At 46.3% G+C, this 23,601-nt stretch overlaps 1 protein-coding gene across 2 annotated transcripts in view; it reads right to left on the bottom strand.

Moving 5' to 3' along the window:
• The window catches only part of Rora (RAR related orphan receptor A), a 722,958-nt gene that overhangs the window by 593,476 nt on the left and 105,881 nt on the right, over positions 1-23,601 (bottom strand). The window lies entirely within an intron of this gene.

Here is a 23,601-nt window from a genome sequence, read left to right as displayed (position 1 = left end):
GGGAAGGCAGCCTGGAATGCAAAATGAGATCCTGAACATGCAGGCTGGCATGAGAGAGAGAGAGAGAGAGAGAGAGAGGTTTTTCGGGGTGCAGCTGCTTGTAAGTTGACCACGCTCCTGTGACTGACCCCTCACCCATGCTCTGTAAATAACTCTAAACTTGCCGGTTCAACAAGCTAGACTTGGCTGGAATCTCTTATTCAGTCTGTAGTTGGGGCTCCGTCTGGAGTGAATAGATGTTCAGTTGTCACCCTGGGAAAACCTCACAGTATCTATAGACTCCCTTCCCAATTGCATTCACTCAGATCCACCCAGGACTGGACCAGCAACTGCTTATGTAGATGTACTCTGCCCCGGCCATCCTCTCCTAGCAGCCCACAAGCACCTTTCCTTCAGAAACACCACAGTAAAAGCCTGCTTAGTGTTGTGCATTCTGGCATTGGTGGCCTGATTTTAGAAGCCACAGCCAAAGACACAGGGTCTCCCGGGTTTTATTTCCAGCTCCAGTTCTGATCCCTAGACTCCACCGCACTTCGGAGAATGTCCTCTGATATCCAATTTCTCCTTTCTGCGTCCCCTGCTATCGAAATCACAGCTTTGGGTAATAGATCCAGATTCCTGCTTCTGCTGGGGTCACAGTCAGCGCTCAATCTCCAGACGACCCTCGCATTCCTCTAGATCTTTGCCTGCTTCGCCCTGCTTTGCTCCAGAGAACAGCATTTTATAAAAATCAGATTCCTTTCAGAAAATAAACTACTCTCCCCTGTGCCCCGCTTCTCTCTCCTGTGTGTGCATTGTACATGTATGTGAGTGTGAAGTCACATGCCATGCCATGTGGGCACACGTATGGGTACGGTCCACAGGGGGACTGCTCAGTGTCTTCCTCTATTTCTCTCCATCTGCAGTCAGGGGTTCTCAATGAACCTCAAATAGTCTGACTAGCCAGTGAGCTACTGGAATTCATCTATCTCTGCCCTGCAAAGCGAAGGTACTCGGCTTTGAGGTACCTGGAGAGTGCTAGGGACTTAATCTCAGGTCCTCATGTTTGGAGAGCAGTCACCTTAATCCCTTGAGCCACCTTCCCAGTTCTGACTGCAGGCTTTTCTCAGAGCCACCACTAGACTTCCAAGGCCCCAGCAAAAGACCCCCTTCCTATATTGAAAGGTCATTACGTATGTGTGTAATGTGAACATTTCTTAATTTTGAATGCTCAGTGTGTCAAAGTTAGGTTGAAAGTACTGAGTGCTTCTTGTGTGCTTGGAGGGAGAGATCTACAAAAGTTGTCTTCATGTAATTACCAAAATCCTTCCTTTAAAGATGGTGGGTGGGTAACTCCACCACATGGGCTCTGAATAGGGGTCAAGTCCACCGTGAGCAGGCCATCTTGGCTTAGACTGTGGAATTTTCCAGTGGAATGCAAGAAGGAAGCTCAGCAGGCCTCATGGGGTTGGAGGCGTGTGTTTGTGACAAAGATGTGTGACCAGGACTCCGTGGGTTACTCCATGGAGTTGAAGAGTTAACCAGATAGGACATAGTTGATCCAGACCCTCCTGCCTCCTCCCTTTCCCACTACCCTCTTTCCAGTGGAATACCTCAAACTGAGGCTCTCTCCAGGGTCCCCCCCACCAATCCGGGTCCACTCCACCTCAAGCTGACTTTGCAACCACACACTACATCACCATGCCACCAACCACCCTTTCCCAGTGTTGACCGTGTGGAGACTAGAGAGGGCAGGATGCTATGGGGCAGTTGGTGGTAGGGCCCCAAAGCAGTGTGTGCACGAACTTCTAGGCTCCATCATAATTCCCAAAGCATTAGCAGTGTTCTGGTAGCCATCAGATGAAGAGCTCCCTATGGGGCAGCACCAATCTCATTCCCATGCAAGGCAAGCTCATCCCCGTTGTTCCATCCACACAACAGTGTGTGTGTGTGTGTGTGTGTGTGTGTGTGTGTGTGTGTGTGTGTGCTGTAGCATGGACTCCCAAAACCCTCTGTAGACACCTTAAGGGCCACCCAAGGGAAAAATAAAAAGCACAAGAGGCCCCAAGGAGACTGTCCCATAAGGCAGCATAACACAGTAAGTCTACTGTAGAACCAGAGCCCTACCCTCACGTTTAGCCTCCATGCTCTCTCTTCCCACGTCCTTGGCCATGACACTTAAATACTCTGAGTTTCTCTCTTAAAAAGGAAAAAGGCATATCTACAAGGCCATTATGAAATTCAAGCACAATAACTGAGCACAACAGGGAAATATCTCTCCTTCTTTGATATTCATACTATGCCAACCACAGAACGATTCACCAATGTTTATAATTTCCTGGGGACGAATGTGCACCCGGAGCTCGTAGTCCATTCCCTGACAGGACGAACGATGCATTCGAGCCGAGCAGGCTGCATTTGGGGAGGTGGGAAACCACCCCCCACCCACACCCCCTGTCTGTTCTCATCTCTCCTTCGTGACTCACCTGTCAGCTTCCTGGGCTTCCTCATTGAAAAACCAGCACTCTTCTCACGGTTGGCTATGCACAAAATATCCTTCTGTTCTCCAGTCACATCAAAGCACCTTCACGCTATGCAGACAGGTCATTCTTAGTACAATCAGCCCTCGTAAAGTTCCCTCAGTTTGGAGAGGGCACAGGTTTGAACATCTGTCTTAAGCTTTTGACCTTTCTAGGTAGCGTCCCAAGCCTGAACCTGCAATAGGAAGATGGCGCCCCTGGCTTCTATCTTTCATCATGAAGTAGAGGACAGAATGAAGTTGGGCCCTAACAGCTTTCAAATTTCTCATCATGTCCCTCCTCATCATTTACTGCCATCTAAGGACTATCCCATCAGCCTCTTGGATAAAGACCATCATCTTCCAATGATCTGTAAGATCTTCATACTTAACTCTCCCTTCCTTTTCCTCATTGATCTTTCCCTACTCCACTTCATCCTACTTAGGCCTAGTGGAGGCTACCCGTCCTGGAATCTTCCTATAGACCCAGTTCCTCCTACCACAGGACCTTTGCATGCACAGTTCTTCCCATGAGGCCCTTTTTGCACCAGTTTTGCTTTATTCATTTCTTTGGGTCGCTACTCAAAAGTTATTTCCTTAAACTAGAGGAGGATGCTGCCTTCTTGTCCAGAATAAAAGATTCATGAGAGCACAAGTAATGTGCAATTTCTTCAGAGGCACCTAATATTTGCTCAATAAGTGTGTTTATTTATTGATGTCATAATTTGTATGTCAATGTTTCCCTTTGACATTGTATAATATCATAAATTTTTCAGAACCTCCTGTAATCCCACCCAACTTTCCAAGCATAGGAATTTAAGCAAATTTCTTTTGTATCACTTCCTGTACTCAAGATACTCTTTTGTCCCCAAGGTCACTGTCTAAAGCAGTCCTTTGATTTTTGGCCAGTACCTGAAATGGCTTCTTTTCTCTCCTCTGCACATGAGATTCTCATTACGTGGGTAGATTTTGTGGGCGGTGAGGCAGCATAACACACTAAGGAGTGTGTGTAACTTAGAATTAGAGTCCAAGGCTCACACCAAGCCTCCACTACATAGCCTCCCTGGCAAGTTCCATGCCAATAAAGAGACTCTGCCTCAAAAATCGAAACAACAATAAGGACAGAATAGCAAGGTAGATGATGTTCTTTGGAATGATGCCCAAGGATGTCCTATGTCCCCTACACACATGAGCACATGCAACTGCATACATGCAGGTGCAGGAGAACAGGGAGTTCAGACAGCAAGCAGCATCAAAACTAAATAACATACCTGAGACGCACATAGACACAAACGATTGGAAACCCTTTCCTAGCTGGGCTTCATGAAATACACAGAGCAGGCATGGGGAAAGCATAGACACACATGGGTGCTCCATGAATGGCCTACTGAGGGTCGTGAGCCTCTCATAGCCTGGTGCTTTTTGAGCAACCATAGCCCATACTTAGCAGGTATCTTTTCCTTAATCATCATCGTCGTCGTCGTCGTCGTTGTCGTCGTCACCACCACCACCACCACCACCACCACCACCACCACCATCACCATCTCTGTGTCTATTACTGTGTGTCCTTGGTGCAACAATCCTTTGCTCTGGGATGTGAGAACCTAGAAACTCTCTCTCTCTCTCTCTCTCTCTCTCTCACACACACACACACACACACACACACACACACACTTTTATATGAATTAGATTTTTCCTATAATCATTTTAAGCATAAAATAGACTTGAAGCAGAGCAAAGACCAAAAAGTAACCTTTATGGAATAAATATTTTTTGTAGGGTCCTCCCTCAGACCCCTTTAAATCTCACTAACTCCCAAAGAAGAAGCCAAGTCTTCCTAGAACCTGTCCATCCACCCCCATCACCAATCAATCATCCAATCACCACTCACCGCCCTCCCCTGGCAACTGTCTCTCTGGCGCTTGCTACACGCGTCGACTTGAGCGGGCAGATAGTTCACTTCTTTTCCCTGAAGTCAGGGGCGTATTTACTGGATGTGTCCAGTGGACTGGAATCAGCTCCCTCTTCTGCTTCCACACACACCCATCAAGCAAAACCCAAACACACAGGAAACCACTGATAGAAAACACAGCCGCTTTTTGCATGACTGCTACTCGCCACAAATTCACAAAGACATCAGATTGCAAGTGAGACCCAGTTTAAAGGGGACGAGGGCAGTCTCGCCACTAGATACAAAACCAGTCTACATTTTTTTTAAAGGAGGTCCACTCTTTTGCTTCCATTTCCCCAACAGCCTTTATTCTTTTGCTCCAGCGAAGTAAATTATTCCTCACCTTGGGCAAGTTGGAGGAAACGTGAGAAAATTATATTAAATCAGACATCCTTGAGATCAAAATAGATTGGAACAGGGGTCTCTTTGCTGAAAATAGTTCTTCAAAGAGAAAGCAAAAGAGCTTAAGGGAAGAAAAAGTTGTCAAACACCCTCCAGCACTTTCCAGGCACCAAGATCTACCAACTATTGATATGTTAATTAACGTTCGCTTTTATCTGGGCTAGGTGTTTGCTGGTCAGGAGCTGCTGCCCTGTGGCACTGGAAGCCTCTGGAAGACAATTTCATGTCTTAAAAGACATTAAAAAATGCTCTTTCCTGTGTTTCAGATTGGTTCCTTCCTGTGGCTAGCAGCAATGCCTTGGTAATAATACCGAAAAGTTGATCGCCAAATCCCAGAGAGTATAGACCCATCCGATCCTCCCACAGTTGACTTCTAGCCATACAGGAACTAGCCACTCCAGACAAGTAAGGAGAAAGTCAGAGTCTTAATCAGTGACCAGTTGCCAGAGGGGAGCCCTCTGGAATGTGACCTTTCTAGGGAAGGATTCTTTGCACTAACCACAGCCTTCCTGATCCACTCAAACACTTGTAAAGCCCTCCACGCTGAAATATCTTCCTCCAAGCTTTCCCAGGGGACAGTTGATTGCCTCTGATTCTGTTCCGGAAAAAAAAAATGTCTTTTCCAGGTTCTTCTCCAACCGATCAGGAAGCATCGTGCAAAAAGGACCATATAAAAGCTCAGGAATTGAATCGAAACTTTGAGAAGTGTCCAAGGAGCCTGTTGTGTGTTTGAACTGAGGCGATGCCATTTTGTGCTAACAACTCATGCTTCCCTTTCCCAAAAAGGACATTTCAAGGACAACACTACAACTCACAGAACGTGTTTCCCCCTTGCTGGAACAGACGTCTCCTAACTCTGAATGCTTGGTTTTATAAATAAAGCTTTATTAGCACAACAGCATGCCCATTTTCTGATGTATCGCCTAGGGTTGCTTTCTTTTTTATAGCAGCAGGTTGAACAGCTGAGTATTAGCCAAGACTGAAACGCTTGCAAATCCAAAAATATTTGCTATTTGACCACTGACATAACAAAAAATGTATAGGAAAAGCTAATGGGCCTTTTGTTACCACTAAAACATCACTACACATTGTCAGCAGTACTCAGCCAAGGCCCAAAGGGAACACTTTGGCTCTCTTATAAACTGAAGCTGACTCTCACATGAATAATTCCACAGCGGCCATTAGGAAGACCCTCAAAGAGCCTTAATCACCCCTCGTAGGATCTAATTTGACAATGCCTTTTACCTACTAATCTTGGTGGGCCATCGCATGTGACACACTCCTCCTAAACACTACGAATGCGATCTTCCTGCCTGCGAAAAAGCATGACACAACAGCACCACAGGATAATGAAGTCAGGAGAGCCCACAGGCACTGCTCTAAGCGAGTTTCATATATGATTACGGGAGGAAGATGTACGATGCACGAGGGAGGGGCTCGCTCATTTTTGAATCTCCAGAGTTTAGGATGGAGGACAGCACATTATAACTACTCAGTAAATATTTGATGAATCAATGGAAGTTGGACCTCACAAAGACAACATGGGGGAAGGAGGAATTGCAAGACATAGCTTAGCGGTAAAGCACAAGCTCAGGAAACGCCAGGCCTGGGATTCCATCAAAAGCAAGTGAGCGAACAAACCCAGAGCTTGTCCTGCTGTTGGACAAGTGGGTTATTTGAAACTGGGTGGTTTCCATTGCTTGGTACCATACCACCTCTACACACAGACTTCAGCCAGCAAACCCTCTTCCAAGCCCATCTTATTTCTATTGGCGAGATCTAACTAACCTGATTAAACAGGAGGCCTCTACTGGGGAGTGATTTACTTAGTTCTGTGCTAGAAACTGAAGGCTTCAAAAGAAAAGTGAGCTGTAAGTTGCCTGAAGCGCATGGAGAGCAGAACTCTGAAAATGGGTGTTCAGGTCATATCCTGCTCCATCACGCCCTGTCTGCTAGCCTTGGGTGAGATTTTTAATTTTCAGGTGCCTCAGTTTCCTGGGTGCTAATGGAAGGCAATTCCATGTAAATAGGTTATTACCCATTAGCATAGGTTTGATACGTTAGAAGTATATATGTGTACAATTAAGGCATTATGGTTGGAGTCAACTAATATATTCATTTTGTTCTGAGATTCGTAGATAGTCTGAGCTCCTAAGGGCCAATGGTTGGAGAGCTGCAAGATCTATAGTTTCTAAAACATCCTTTCCCCAGTTCTTCCCTTGGTTGATTTTTTTTTTTCTTTTTTCTTTTTTTTCGGAGCTGGGGACTGAACCCAGGGCCTTGGGCTTGGTAGGCAAGTGCTCTACCACTGAGCTAAATCCCCAACCCCACCCTTGGTTGATTTTTACCCATCATTCATTTCTAAGCTTCAGTGCCATGGTCCCTGACCTCTTCACCCTCCAATTAGGTTTAGCATTTTATGCATAACTCCTGGCAAGCAAGCATTGCTTTTCAAACCTTTGTCTCTCTCACTCTAGAGCAGACCAACCTCTATGTTGTCCTTTGTTTCTCTGTCTTGTCTCCTTCTGTATCCCTGTTTCACCTATGGTAGACCTTCACAAAGGCCTAGGGACTGGCTAACTGAGTGTGGAAGCCCCAGAGGAAAGAGGATGTCGTGTAGGTGGGTGAACAGTCTGCAAACTGATGAGATCAGAGGTAGTGGGAGGCTGAGAGGGACCTGGTCATGACTGTGCTTTCTTTTAAGGCTGATGAAAAACAATAGCCTTTGAGTTCTGGGGAGCAAAGAACATAGTTTGTCCTCAAATCTCACAGCCTTGTCTTGGGTATTAGGGAGGAGGCTGAGCCAGGTCTTTTGCGGAAAGAAAAATATAGTCTCAGGCAAGCATCCGCAATTCTTTTCCTAGTTAATTGAGAATAGACAGGAAGGGGACCAGGGCGTGGCTGAATTGGTAGAGTGCTTTCTCAGCATAAACCCTGAGTCTGACCCCCTGAACTATATAAACTGCTATCATAGTGCATGCCTGTAAAGCCAACACCCTGGAGGATGAGGCAGGAGGATCAGAATCCAAGGTTATTGTTGGCTACATAGTGAGTTGGAGGCTAGCATGGGATTCGTGCTCAATAAACGAACAAACAAACAAACAAAAATGATTTGGTATACATAAAATTTCTTCATTTGTTAAAGATGAAAACAAATTCCCAAGCTACTGAGATAGATATGTCTGTCTAGTTATTTTTACCTAAGGACCCTACCTCAGTCCATCAAGGGGGAAGAAGGCCTTGGTGAAGACACGTCTTTCCTGTCTAACACTGCAGATGTTAGGTGTGCTGAAGAATACATTCCCACCTCTCCTCACTTGAATGCTCTTCTTGAGTTGGAACTATTCTTGCTAAGCTCCTGTACTTAGAAGTAGGTGCTCTCTTCCTTCTGCCCTCTAATGACCAAGTGTTGCCCATGGAAAACTTCATTCTTACTAAAGCAGAAGGCATGTCTTCTCTCCTCCCCTCAGGAAATTATCAAGTATGGCCACAGTCTATAGAGAGCATGAACTCCATCCACTTCTCAGAGATGGAAAATCTTTTAAAAATCAGGAAAGAGTTATTCTTCCTATGCAGTGTCCACAGGGAGGCTTTATAAAAGGCAAAGATAAAACAAACAAAAATAAAATGAAACCCAAAACAAACAAACATAACACACCAAAACCACTCCTTCATCAACACCTCTACGATCGAGAAGCTCCACGGAGCAGATTATGAGTCTCAAATATGCTCTGTGTGGCCAACCATTTACTCTTTCGCCCAATGCGACTGATATTTAGTGTGCATTAGGTTATCCATCCCTTAGCTCATCCCAGTCAACTGTCTGTAAAAACACACCCTGGGTGAGCCTCCTGTCAGCCATGGGAGGTTGAGCTGAGTCAATCAGAGAAATTGTCGATGCCGAAGGAGCCATGGGAGTTTGTCGGTTTAAGATCAGCTTTTGTCACAAATCGGTTGTGCCTCCTTTGAGAGCCAGGATTCACAGCCAAGCCTTTCTCAGACCTTTGGCCATATACTCCACTAAAACATGGAGCCTGTGTTTCTTAAATAGCTACTCATTCTAATTCTTTCGTTGTGTTTTACAGAAGTGTTGCTTTGTGGCGGTGCAGGGGTTTGGGAACCGGATGTGCTGATCTTTAGAGGGCTCCATCCAGGGGAAGACACACGTAGTGTCCTGTTAACCAGGCTAACAGGAGAGCACAGTACTTCTACCCAGTAACCAGAAGAGCAAGGGGAATGTGAAAAGGCTTGGGGGTGGGGGTGGGGGTGGAGGCACATTTTGAGCAGCGCCTCACAGGTTAGGGAAAGATTCTAAGCGAAGATGAAGAGTAAGGAGGGGGAGAAAGGAAAAGTAATAGGGAGAGAGGGAGAAAGAAAATGAGAGGGAGAGGGAGAAGGAGAGGGAGGGAATTCTGTGAGGCAGCTGAAGGCAGGAAGAACAGGGTTCATACAGAGTACCATGTATGTATTTAAATCTCAGTAACACAGGGGGCAGTGGTTAATAAGGTAGTAACGGTAGCTAACATTTATTGAATACTTATGATGAGCTAAGCTTTGCACTCTGCACGTGGGGAAATTACCACATTTGTTCCTTCATATTACCTTTAGAGAAATGGTTTCCAGGCAGACAAGGGATATTAAATCTGAGGTGAGGGGACACAAGGCAAGGGCTTCAGATACACAGTGAGAGGTGAGACAGATGCCCATCAGGGGCTGCTGGTCACCGGTTCTACTGTATGTCTCCTGGTGATGATGTGGTCTTGCGGGGCTCGTATCAGGTTTGTAAATATTACCTTAAAGAATGGGCATAAAACTGCTTTACGAATTCTTTCAAAAATGATAAGATACGCCCAAAGAAGAGTGGGCAGGAGTACAAAAGCATCAGCTTTCTCTGTCGAGCAAGACCTTAGGAGCTGCGGCTCACTCTGAGTCGTCCCGGGGAGAGCTCAGCTCAGCCATATTGCCTCTGCCTTCTGCTAGGCAGCTCCCTGGATGAGACTAATGAAATAGAGGCTTTAATCTAACCCTACGAGATGTGTGTTCTGCTCCTACCGATCAGTATGGAAAGGCTGCAATTGCTTTTAAGCAAGTGTGATGAGGTTTGTATAGCTAAGTCAGACCTGGCTGCCTCCGAGGAGCAGGAACTGAAGCCAGAACAGGAGGTAGGAGCTAGAAGATCACCAGCTCGTGGTGTGGACAGGATCCTGAAGAGAGTGCAGAGCTAAAACAGATGGAAGGGACATAAAAAAAATTACGTTGGGGATTTTTTTTGCCTCTATAAAGAACATTCTTTGTCTCAGCAGGATAATATTGCGGGAAATGACAAACTTACTCATGTGGCCCTAGGTCACAATCCCAAGAAAAGTAAACAAAAAGAAGAGGGGGGGGAGGAGGAGGGGAGATGGGGAGGGGAGGTGGAAGAGGAAGAGGAAGAAAGAAAAAAAAAAAAAACAGACAGGCAGCTGAAGCAAGTGAAGTAGCTCTTCCCTATCCAGGCGCCCCCAGAGCCTGTGTCAGTCCCAGCTCTTGCAGACACGACCCTTAAAGTCTTGAGCAGTGAGTTCCCAAACATGCTTTTTAAAAAGTTACACAGACAGAGGGTGAGCCCGCTCAGTGGTTAAGAACAAGTGAGGCTCTTGCAGACCTGAGTTCAGTTCCCACCATAACCAGCTGCAACGCCAGCTCCAGGGGATCTGGTGCCCCCTTGTGGCCTCTGCCCTCACCCACACACAATCTGTTCATACACACAAATATACAGACATGCATAAACAAAAGAAACACAGAGACTCTAAAATCACGCGGAGGGGCTGGAGAGACGGCTCAGGGATTAAGGGCACTTGTTGCTCTTAGAGGAGGAGCAGGTTCCATTTCCAGCGCCCTTTTGACCGCTCACAAGCAGAGGTTACCAAACTCCCAAGGGCTCCGCTGCCCTCTTTCAGCGTCTGTAGGCACCAGGCATACACATAGGTGCACATACATACAATCAGGCAAATACTCATATACAGATAAAAAAATGCATCTAAAAATAAGTTTATAAAATTATAAAAATATACTCAAAGGCACATACACATGCGCAGTGTCACTTTTCCTTGAGATACATAAGAAGATACATTTGGGCCAGCCCACCCACCAAACTTTCACAGTTCCTAGGGCCCTAAAATCAGCATACCCAAGGTTATTGTGGTACACTGGCCTTCATTGCCAAAGCAAAAACTAGAGACAGCATTCGATGTGGCAGCCACGAATAGCTAGCTGTTCTTTGAGGGCCAAAACCATGAGATTCCATGTTTTTCCATCTGAAATCGGGAACATTATTCACTAGAGGGCGAAACTGTTTCCTGCTCCACGAAGCTCAATTCCCATGCCAGCAGTATGGCCTCCACACAAGCCCTTCAGACAGAAGTGTCACTCTGAAAAGTCCTCGCTTCAGCTTTAAGTTTAGTCTTAATTGTGAAGCTGAAAGGGGGACACTAACACACACGCACACACACACACACACACACACACACACACACACACACACACACACACACACACGCCCTCACACACCAGGAAACTTGATTCACTGCCTTTCTTCCCACTGCCACATCTCTTCCCTCTCCCCTAAACCCAAGTGAATCTGGAGAAAGAGGGAGATGAAATTTCAGCTTTCTCTTGTGGCTGACATAAACCTCCCACCAAAGCCAGTGTCTCAGCTTTAAAATTTTTAACGAAGGAAAAGACTAGCTACTTAACACTTCTAACTCACATGGCTGAGGATGACAGGGACCACATAAACATGATCTTAACGCATAAATTATCCACTGCTGTGAGGGGCTGTCTCCCCATGCGAATGCCACCTTTGTGCCTTTATCTATCAGTGTTTGTGGTGCTGTGATTGAAAGAAGGTGGGTATGAACAGTCACATCAAATAGTCTTACAGGCCACATTCTTAGAGTTGAGCGATACCCTGCAAAACGATTTAGAAAGATGCTGGGCTCTGACATTCTTGGATGAGATTGGTTATACGATCGGCTTGCCAGGGAGCTCATTCATTTGCTCTTGTCAATCTCCCCAGGCAAGCTCACCCTTCTGCTTGAAAGGCCAGTGTATGACCACGGAGACATCAGGGCAGTGCACCCAGGGTCTTTGCCCAGATAACATGAAATATTACATAAACGTCCACATCACTGAAGACAAGGATTCGCTTATTAATTAAAAGCTCTGACAAGCTTCTTAGTGGTGCTGTGACATAAATAACCGGGGCTGTGGATATAGCTCAGTTGGCAGAGAGTTGGTCTAGCACGTGCGAAGCCCCGGGTTTGAACTTTAGCAGCACATAAACCAGCTGTGGTGGCGCCAGTCTATAATCTCAGCACTTGGGACGGGGAGGCAGGATGGTCAGAAACTGAGGGTCATCCTCAGCTGTAGTATGTTTAAGGCCACCCTGAGATATACATGTAAAACCCTGCCTAAAGTTTCTTTTTAATCAGCTGATAAAAATATTTTTGAGGGTTGGGGATTTAGCTCAGTGGTAGAGCGCTTGCCTAGCAAGCGCAAGGCCCTGGGTTCGGTCCCCAGCTCCGAAAAAAAGAAAAAGAAAAAAAAATTTTTGAAGAATCCCCAATCCTATGAGCATCTATATTGATCAGGAAAATGCTAGTAGAGCATTGGTGTTTGTGGTAGGAGGTGTGTGGATTCCCACTTCCTAGTGATTTCTCAAAAAATTGGGGCTCCTGTTCCCACGGGCTTAACATTTGGGGGTCTTGCACGATGAAGACACTCCTGCCTTTTTAACTCGAGTGCATGAGGGAGCTAGTTTTCAACTCCTCGAATCTGGCCACTTTCTCTAGGAAGTGATCCACCATGAAGGCTCTGTAATGGATACTCCAGGAAAAAAAAATGAAAATTGAAACCACATTCAAGGGCACCATTTACATCAAAACCCCACCAGAGATCTCTTACAAACCACTGCCTTTAAAGGAAGCCTGGCTACCTTAAGAGATGGGGACATGTGCAATTAGATAACCAGAACCCCAGGCTTGCTGGCCTCAGTCCTGCTCATTCTGACCATGTGTTCTACAGAACCTACTACCTCCCAGAATACACTGCGGCAGCTTCAGAGTGGAAGATGGGGACCTCTTTATCAGAGAGAGATAGTGTGGCTAACTGGACTCCTTTCCACTTGTGGTACCAGACCCACACAGCACGTCGTCCCGTAGACACTCTAGTTAAGGTGTGGTGGGGTTTGAGAGACTCAAGCTGCTTCCAAAGAGCCATGAGAGGAAGAAGGACGGATTGACATATGGCTTTCTACAGCCAAAAAGCTTCAGATGACATGGGTCCCGGCATGAAGCAATCTAGTAATAACCACCCTAGGAGACTCTGGAGATGGAAGCCGGGAAGTTACCATCTGTGAGGTACAGCAAGAGTTGGTGTGGGACTGGAGGGATATTGACATGTGAGGAAACGGAAGTGTGTCTGTGCAGGAGAAAGGCTGGGGTGGGTGGGGGTCAGCATCGAAGACCCATTGTGTTAGTTTTATACTCGCTGTAACCAAGTATCTGACAAACAGCTATTTAAGGAAGAAAGGCTTTATTATGACTTATGGTTTGAGGGAACAGATTCTACCATGGCGGACTGACACAGGTAGGAGTGCAAGGCAACTGGTTCCACTTCGTCTGTGGTCAGGAAGCAGAGAGAGGGGAATGCTGGTGCGAATCTTCCTTTCCCCTTTCCATTCAGTCCTGGACCTCAGCCCACGGAATGGGTCAGACTTGATAACTCACAGACAATGCTCAGAGCGTTGTCTCCTATGGGATTCTAGGTCTTGTAAGTACTAACCATTACATCTATAACTTGGGAACCGGTCTTTGCAGAGCAGACTAAATGGATGTGAGGTCACATGCAAGAGCTCACCACTGATCCTTCAACACTTTTTCAGAAAACAATGCCCTTACTGGAGTTGTGCATCTTAACTTTTTATTATTTTTATTATACTAATTGATTATCTTAAGAGTGAGAAGGAGTGTTTGGCTATATCTGCCACAGTATGCACGTAGAGGCCAGAGGGCAGCTTGCAGAAGTTAATTCTCTTCCTTCCACCATGCGCATGGGTCCCACCCAGGGATTGAACTCAAGTCGCCAGGCTTGGCAGCAAGCGTCTATTCCTACTGAGTCATCTTGCTGGCCCAAAGGTGTACATTTTAACAGTGATGACTTGGTAAGGGAAGGGGGCACGCTATCCATATGCTATGGCCATACAGCTGTGATGAAAATGGCGTTAGCAGGAAGAGAGAGTATAGGGGAATGTAATTAATAGGCACGGGTGAGAGAGAACCCCTGACCTTCTAGACAGCCCTATCACCTCACCGTGGACCCCGCTTTAGGGTTCAGGTAGAGACAAAACAATCTTGGAGCTGGATATGTGCGCCACTGACTTTTAGGGCCTACTTCACCATGGAAGAAAGTCGAGCTGAAGGACCCCGGGCTCCCCTTTCTCTCAGGTACCACACACAGACACTTAACCTATCCCTAGATGCTCTGGTCTAGGACGGAGCAGGAATAGTGGAGACCATGCAGCTCAGACACGGTGCTCATTCTGTGGAGGAAAAAAGCAGAAGGCTTAGAAAGCTAAGCCAGTTGGTTCCCTGGGCTCCAGCCGCTGGGAGCTGCAGCCCGCGTCTGAGGCTCCGCCCCTGCTCCCAAACACTACAGAAAGCCAAGCGGGGGAGCGGGGAGTTCCCTAAGCATTTGTAAACAGAAAAGAGATAACCAAGCTGCTCCTCGGTTCCCAGGAGCACTAAGTTCTTATGTGATCAATGCTTCGGAAATTGCAAGGTGTCCAGGTGGGGAAGTTCATTTACCCCCTGTCTGGCAGAGGCTCACTTAAGGGAGTGATTTCTTCCCTCCGAGGCTCTCATCTAGCCCATTATTCAGAGTGAGCTGCCTCCTGGTGCGCTGTCAAAATACATCAGCTTCAAAGACAAACACACACCTTTCCATCTGAGGCCAAGATAGTTTACTGTATAATTTATGATAATGTTCAGCCCGATTCTCAGAAATGGTAATGGGGCGACTCACTTTCTTTCTTTCTTTTCTTTTTTCTTTTCATAGATGGGTAATTCTCAGAAAGGCAGTTGAATGTGAAAAGTTGCCTGCCTTTTTTTTTTTTTTTTTTTAAACAACATAAACTGCCTGTGCCAACAAATCTGATTAAAACAAAACAGGACTCGGGTGGATCGCAAGCACGAGGGGCTCCATTAATGACAGGAGAAACCAGCTAAGAAGTCTGCTCACGTAACCGGGAGTGCCCTGAGATTTGGTTTGGTCCCCACTCACAGGCCCGCTCATCTTTTAGTGCACGGATATGAATAAAGAGGCATTTATCTTCCTTCACCCAGGTCTTTTGGGCTTTTACCTAGCCTGAATGTACTGTCTATTCATCTCTCGATTTAATTTAAATTTAAATGTTATTTATCACATGTGTGAGTGTACGTGTGCACTCCCCATGGGCATCCATGTGGAGGACAGAAGGCAGATTGGAGTACCTACAGCTGGACTTACTGATGGGTTATGAGCCACCGTACGGGTGCTAAGAACTAAACACAAGTCCTCCGGAAGAACACTTAGCACTCTTAACTGCCTAGTCATCTCTCCAGGCCCTGCCTATTCATCTCAGGATAATACAGTATGCCTGGGTATTTCCCCGAAGCAAATTCTCTCCTACTAAAAATACTTCACCATCCAGCAGTCAACCTTTTATTCATTTCGAGACATTTCAAACTTTGATTTGAAACAGAAATGCCTTCATTGCGTCTTTTGTCCTCTATAGAATTGTTTTGACTGCTAAACGCGTTTGAGGAACTTGCTCCCAGACTTCGGGAAGTTGGGTTTTAGAATCACTTGACTCTTTCAAAGTCAATAGTTGATAAAAGGAAAACAGTCGAGAGTTGTAGTTAAACTGTGGTGCTTGGGGCTTCTGAAATTCCAAACGCTCTATTTTGAAGTCTCGCGCTTATCAAAGAAAGTATGGAAGCATTCCAAATCTAACCTACTGTAAAATACAATATCAGTAAATCCATTTTAATGTAAAGTGATTTCAAAAGTCTATAATGAAACAGCTGGAAAAACGGACAAAAGGAACCTTCCCACCTTTCCTAGAAACACCCGGGGTCTAGTCTGCTCTTTTGCTTGATAACCATAAAGCCTCATTCATTGGTTCTTCCATGAACCCATTTTCTCATTCAATAAAGACACTGTAACTTTGAGGGCAAGGAACCAGGCTGGGCACATACTAGAATATTGTCTCTCCTCTCAACGAGCCCAGAGCCAAGGGGAGAGAGGGCAGTGCAGATCGTCCTACAGTATGTGTAGTGTTAACGTGACCCCACAGGAGATAAAAGATACAGTGGGTGGAATGAGGAACCTGGGTGTAAGTGGGAAACGGTGATGTTTCTTGTGAGCCAGGACTCTAGCCCTGTGTCCTCTGGCTGGGCCCTTTTGAGTCTCCCTAAGAAAGAGCCCCATGAACTGAAAGCCCAAAGAATCTGACAGAGATTATTCTCCACGGTGAGATCTGGAAAGCTATAGGATAACGAGTGTGTTCTTTTGTGCCTTTGGCTGTTAGGAACAATAACCAAACAGTTTGGAGCAGACCTTTCAAAATTGCCCTCAGAAAGTTTCCCAATCTCATTTGTACTTTTTGAGGACTTAAAATGGAACGGCTCTGTAACCCCATGGCACAGATGCGGGAAGCTAGGCACGGCTGTAGGGGTGGGGTGAAATGGGGGTGGGGTGAGGTGAGGATGGGGGTCCAGACACTCGGGGAAGGCTTAAGTAGAGGATGAGCCCAGAGAGATGTCATTAGAAACAGCTGAAGTGCCAGGGGTAAAGGTGGAGAGAAGGCTCCCCCTTCCATCACCCTCTGAAGTGGCAAAGAAGGAAAGAGTAATGGTTTTCTCTGTTTTTCTTTTTTTTCAATATATAAGATCAAGTCAGAAAGAAGTCAATTCCACACTAAAGGTTCTCAAAATGTGTTTTATTTTTTTGTTGGTTTTGTTTTGTTTTGTTTTGAGACACGGCTTCCCTGTATAGGTGTGGCCATCCTGGAACTCTCTCTATAGACTAGGCTAGCCTTGAACTCGGTGATTTTCCTACCTCTGTCTCCTGAGTAACGGGATCAAGGGCGTGTGCTACCACTGCCTGGCTCAAAATGTATTTGGAAATGTCTAAGGTCAGGGTTTAAGGCTCACTCATCCCTTCCTGTGAAGCGAGTTACCAGCTTAGTGATAACATGAGGTTGAGGTGCAAGAGGAAAAGAAAAGTAAGAACACTAATACATGAGGGTTTGGGATCTTGGAGGACCCCGTGAAGGTGGGGTATAGGCAAAATTCATAGATCTGGTTCAGATAATTCAGGGGAGCGTTGCGGAATGGTCTGTATACACAAAGAAACCGAGACAGGGATGGTTTGCCCAAGGGCAGGGCAGCTTCCTGAAAATACTCTCACAAGTAACTGTTGATCGGGACATGTTACAGCGCATGTGTATGTTCGTACACATGTGTGTGTGCACATGTGTGCATGCATGCCTGTGTGCATGTGCCTAATTGTGCATATGTATGTGGACTAAAGAATGAATTCAAGGCCAGTGAAAATTAAAGGATGACTGGGCTGGCTGCCTAGCAAGTATGAGGTCCTGGTTTCACTCCCCTAGAACTGAAAAAAATAATCAACCACTTACATCCCTTCCCCGTATCCATCACTGTTCATTCTCACAAGTGACACTGGTGGCAGCAGGGAGCCAGGGTGCCAGAATTAAAGTTGGTTACTCACATGCTTAATGTGCTGGCTCTGGGGATATGATGATACAGTGACAACCAATGTTTGCACCAAGAAGCTATGGTTCTGTGGAAGAGACTGGCATCTACCTACAGGGGTAAAGTCAACAGAAAGAGGAGTACAAATGACAGGGGCACCCGATGGTGAGGGACGGGAGCTCTGTGAAACCAAGGTGATGGGTAAAGTATGAGTGAATGCATGATGGATTTGGAGAAGGGAACAAAAGTCAGTGCGGACAACCATGTGCACCCAGTGGAGCCCATCGGAATCATCGGGAGAAAAACTTACTGAGGCCAAATGTGCCTATTTTGATATGGAAGTGGTTAGACCTGGGATTATGCTGATGTTATCCTTTGTCAAAATCCTTAAGCTTCAGTCTAAGATCTGAGTACCTTACTGTCTTTTTAAAAATTCATTTAATTTTATTATATGCATATTATTGATTGCCTATATGTATGCCTATGTGCCATGTACATGCAGTAACTGCAGAGGCCAGAAGAGGGCGTCAGATCACCTAGGACTGGAGTTACTGAGGGTTGTGATTCCCCCATGCTCAAGCTTAACCACAGAGCCACCTTTCCAACCCTGTATGGTCTTGAATCAAACCTAAATGCAGGCTCTATCTTCCACCAGTCAAGTTAGACTTTGACAGGAATACATACAGTGGGGAAGGTCATTGTCACAGGGAAAGATTGTTTTGGTTGTCATCTGTCTTGTTTTAAATCTGCTCATTTAAAGGTTATATGTCGTGTGTGTGTGTGTGTGTGTGTGTGCATGCACACGCACAAGCACATGCTTGCCTGTCGTCTCTTACGCATGCTATTATACATTCACACAGGCACATACACACACTTGTGTACAGAAACCAGAGGTCAACCTTGCCATCTTCAGTCCCTTTTTAGTTTGTTTTGTTGTTTGTTTGTTTTCTCCTCTCTTCATTGATTAACAGTCTCTTGATTTTACCTAGGGTTCCCCACTTGAGCCTGGCTGTCCAATCGGTGAACCTTGGAATCCATCTGCCTCCACTTCTCTGGTGCTAGCATTACAAATGCACACCACTACATCTGACTCAAATGTAGGCTCTGGGGAGGGGACCAAGCTCATGTCTTCATGCTCACGAAGCAAGTGCTGTTTCAACTGAGCCATCTCCCTAGGCCCTAAAGCATTATATTCTACAATCTAGTAGAATAGATTGAGTAAAAAAATAACTAAAATCTAATGAACGTTTGGTTAGCACTCTTTTAAAAAAATATCATTGTCTCTAATCCCTCAGGATACCATGTAAAATAAACCAAGTCACAGCCTCGTTATGATAGAGGAGGGAACTTGGGTTTGGAGAGGGCCCTCTCTTGCCCCGGGGTAGAGTGCTAACAGGAAGCAGAACTGAGGGCTGTGTGCAGTGCAGGGAGGTGCCTATCTCCTGAGAGATCCAGACAGCATCCTGTCTGAAGGGAAATTACAAAATACCATGCCATCACTTTGGGAGCCCACTCCCCACTGTGATTCAGGCTCTAACAATGTCTAAAAGACGGAGCCTCTGCTGCTACAGGAACAATTTCTGCAGCCCAGAAAGTCCGAAGTCAGCAATGATTAAATTGCCCCTTGAAACACTTAGCCACTTGTATGTCTCTTTGTCTTTGGGGTCTCATCCCGGCAATTCATTTCGGCTTCCATGTGCACCGGAACCTCAAATCTGTCATGCCGAGGATGAGAAGAGATGTACTCCTAACAAGACCCTGGGCAGGGCTGGGGCTGCCCGCTGTCCTGACTTCCAAGGAGCCACATTCTTCATGAGCAGGTAACGAAGCTCATAGGAGCAAACGGAAACTGTACAAAAGCAGAAAATGACAATTCAGAACATGAGACCATAGAGTGACGGCATTAAAGGAAAGCCTCAAAGCCCTCAGCAATGTAGCTGCCAACCGAGAAAGGATGATGCCTGGTAAGAAAGCCCAAGCAGATGAGATAATAAGGACCCCTATATACATACCGCAGGCTATAAAATTACGGCGGCATTAAAAGTGATAATATCATAATGTCATCGCGCCTGTGTATATGAGATCCTGGACAATATAAGATGGGTTGCTTCAGCATACAGCTAATACTGCCTAGAAACACCAGGGAAATAAGAACCACATGTAAGAGGAAAAATATTTGCTTGGTATTTCTGGATCACCTCTCTTGCTGTTTGCAAGCGAGTAACCAGGGTTTCCGGCTGGCGGCTCAGCAGTTCTGTGCCCTCAGAGAACTCCTGTCTCTCCCCAGCCAGCCTCTGCTGCTGTGGCTGGAAAGTTAGTCTGATATTATCCCTTCTTCTTCTTCTTCTTCATTTCCCTCCTCTGTGCTGACTGTTTTACCATGGGCAATGGGGGAGGGGTTCGGTTCCACTGTGGGGGAGAGCAAGAACTAGGTACAGCTTCTAAGTGAAGGGCAGTGCGGGAAGACAGTGTGGCAGCTATTATTCCAGGCAGAGGACCGCAGAGCTAGGGTGTACTGAAAAGCGTCTATTCCAAACTTTTAAATGGGAGGGAACCGGGATTCAGGGCAGAGAGGTGACTTATATGAAGCCCCACTGGCTTTGTGGCGGATCTGCTAATGCTTTTGCTCCATTTGACACAAGGCTTTATCCTATGGAAAACCCTTTCCCAGACCTGCTCTCACAGCTACCCCCTGGAAAGGCTGGGAATGTGGTTAAATTGGTAGAACGCTTGTCCCTGTATCCACAAAGTCCTGAGTTTGATTCCTAGCATTGCATAAACCAACTGTGAAGGTCACATTCCTGCAATCCTAGCCTTCGGGAGGGAGAAGCAGAAGGATGAGAATTTCCAGGTCATCCTCCACGACATAGGGATGTGGAGGCTAGAGTGAAACTCTATTTTAAACAAAACAGAAAAAAAAAAAACCCTCCAATAAACAAACAGATGCCACATCAAAGGTGTCTCCTTTGTCCAATGAAATAAGGCTATGAGAATGGATATTTCTTGCTCCTTCCTGAGCTCACATAGCTAGGGGCACATCTTGGACTGGGTGACTGGAACTTTCTAGTACCTAGAAAATCATCCCCTGTACCAGGTATGGGGTTAGAAGGCAAAGGTGTCTATCACTGCTTCATTCCCCAAACTTGGCCACTCCTCTCTGCCCACACCCCTGACAAGAGCACATGATTACTGGGTGAAATATATTCTGGGAGCTCCAGGCAGACTTGTAATGAGAAAATTGAGACAAAGGGCTGAGGGTGTGTGGACCCTGGCAAGAAGCTATATTACAAAGGTAGGCCACTTTCACGTTCATTTGCACATTTTTCCTCATAAGAAAATTAGGCTTTAATGTAACCTCAATTTCAACCTTGTTGCTTTATTGCCTAAAGCCCATTACAGAACGATTTCCCAGGGCCAGGAACTTATGATTGGAGGTCAGGGGGCTGGGGTTTTAATGGACTGGCGGTGGAACTTCTTTCTGGGGGGGATTCTGTCTTTTCTCTGCCCTGCACTAGTCGCCAGCAATGGGGGCTGGGAGTCAGGGTCTGTGCGCGGTGAGGATTCGTTTTAACATGCCAAAACCAAGGGCTGAATTAAGTGGACCTGTTGGAGGATGGAAGAAACAAAAACACATGTCATCAAGGCGTAAAGTCAGAGACTTGGCCACTGGAAATCAAGAGTGTCGTCTCCAGCTTGCCTTCTTCTCCCTTCCCCTTGGCTCAGGGTAATGGTCTCACCATTTAACCCTGGCTGTCCTGGAACTCACTATGGGACAAGCTGGACTTGAACTCACAGAGATCTGCCTGCCTCTGCCCTCCCCCCGATTCCCCAGTGCTGGGATTAAAGTTACCAGCCACCACTGAGCCCAGCACTAAACCCGGTTGGTGTTCATGTCAAGGACCCCATGAAGACCCTCCTGCGGCCCCAAACCACTCATCCTCAAATTGGTAAAGCAAAATGTTTTAGCCAATTGGCTGCAGGCCAGTAAGGTAGGTTGTCTGTCAAAGTAGAGATGCCTGGGTCCCCGTGTTCTGACAGAACTGGTCTGGCACAGGATTGGGGTTGTGTGATTTTGCGTAGCTTCTCATCCCTGCGGGTGATGCTGGCCTTACAGGCCTGTTAGATAAGCCTATGACAGCCTGGGCCTAAGTGAGATTCCCAGCATGGTGTAGTCTCTGTAACGTCCTCCCAGCCTCTGTGTTCCCTCCATCGAAAGAAAAGAAGGGGGAGGTCTGGGAGAACACTGTCCCTTCCCTTTCCAGGCATTCCGCACCCCCAGGTGACAAGCTACTGTAAAGTCAGGGACTTTCCATTTTGGGCTAATCCCATATCCTCTAAGTCTCAGCTTATTCTACTAAACAAAATTCTTATCAGGCTTCAGCCTTGAGAGATTCCAGGCAAACAGCCACCCGCAGCCAAGGGATAGGTTCCTTTCACCCACACCCCCCCACTTTCTTTCAGAGCAGACTTGCTTGGCTACTCCCTTAGGCCAGCCCCCACCCCCACCCCACCCTGCACCTCTCATCCTATTACGCCTGGCTTGGCCTCCAGTAAGGTATTGCTCCTTTTCCGGTAAGCTGTTTCCCTTATCAGGACCAGGAGATAATGCGACATTGGGGGAAATACTATTTTTATATTCAGGTGGGTACGGCGTGTAATAATTCATGCTGCTGGGTTTTGTTTTCTATATATTTGGACCCTGACTGCAGTCTACCTCTAGGCAGGAACAAAATGGATATCCTGGGAGGTATCGGAGGAGGCACGGGCAGACCTGTGATTCATGCCAATTCCAGCACCTTCTCTGCCAGCCTCAGCCTCTGAAAGGAGTGTGGAGTTAGCCTCATAGTCCTGACCTCTCCGGAGGAAACTCAGGCAGACCCAAGGCCCAAACGGTGAGCCAGAGGCTGGCTCTGCAGCAGAGATACTCCAGAAAAGAATACGCGCATTGTTTCTGTGGTGAACAATCGTTTAAAAGCCAGGTCTCGCCTGGGTTCCATCTGTTTCTTGCTTTCTTTTTCTCATAACCTTTCTCTAATTCCTTTCCTTCTCACACCTTGACAGGGCACAATAGAACTTCAATTCTAGACCATTCTGTGCTGCCAAGGGGCCTTGAAATGAACTCTAAGCAGAACTAAGCCTGGCTCTGGACCTCAGCTTCCTCATCTGACAAGAGGGCCCAGTTCCATGGAGGTTGGCTAGCCTTCCATCCAAATTCATATGGCTATAACAGAAACTCTTTCTTACACCACTACATTCCTCAAGCTGGTTTTTTATAGCCTTTAGGCTACTAACACTCTCAGTATCCCCCACCCCCTCAGACAATCTGTCCTCATGTACCCCTGCGGGAGGAGGGTAGAGGAGGGTGTGTTTACTCATGGAGGGAACCAAAGAATTTTGTTCTTTTCTTTTCCTTTTTTTTTTTTTTTTTTTTTTTTTTTTGCTAACTCTTCCTGTAACAGTAGTACTGAAAACAAATTGGCTATAAAAACGTAAGAGTGCCTAGTTTTCAAATTCCATTAGATGTCATATTTTACATCCATTAACAATATTCCTATCAAAAGCCAATCACCACAGTGTCAAGAGATCTGCATTATATGAGGAACGGGACACCACAAACTCGGGCACTAGTCTCCAATACACTGACATCAGCTCAGTGAGCTTTCGTTTATCATCCTTGGTATTCCAGGCAATAAGAGGGTAACGGCCTGCAGACTGTGCATTCCCCTCATGTGAGGACAAGTTTCTTCTGGACCCAGGAGGATCACCACGGGGTTCTAACACGTAGACACAGATGGGTGACCTAATGCTGTTAAAGGCCTGCTGATTTCAGCTCAAACCAAACCCATCCAGTCACTGTGACTGTCAGCTCGCACTGGACTCCTTAGGATGAGATTTCATCCTAGAGAGGAGGTCTACCCTTCCAGTTTTCAATCAGAGGGCTAAAGAGATGGGGT

Source organism: Rattus rattus, chromosome 8 (genome assembly GCF_011064425.1).
Source record: "Rattus rattus isolate New Zealand chromosome 8, Rrattus_CSIRO_v1, whole genome shotgun sequence".
In the NCBI taxonomy this organism is placed as follows: domain Eukaryota; kingdom Metazoa; phylum Chordata; class Mammalia; order Rodentia; family Muridae; genus Rattus; species Rattus rattus.
The sequence above is the reverse complement of the archived record's forward strand: the minus strand, read 5'-3'. Positions and strand labels throughout refer to the sequence as shown.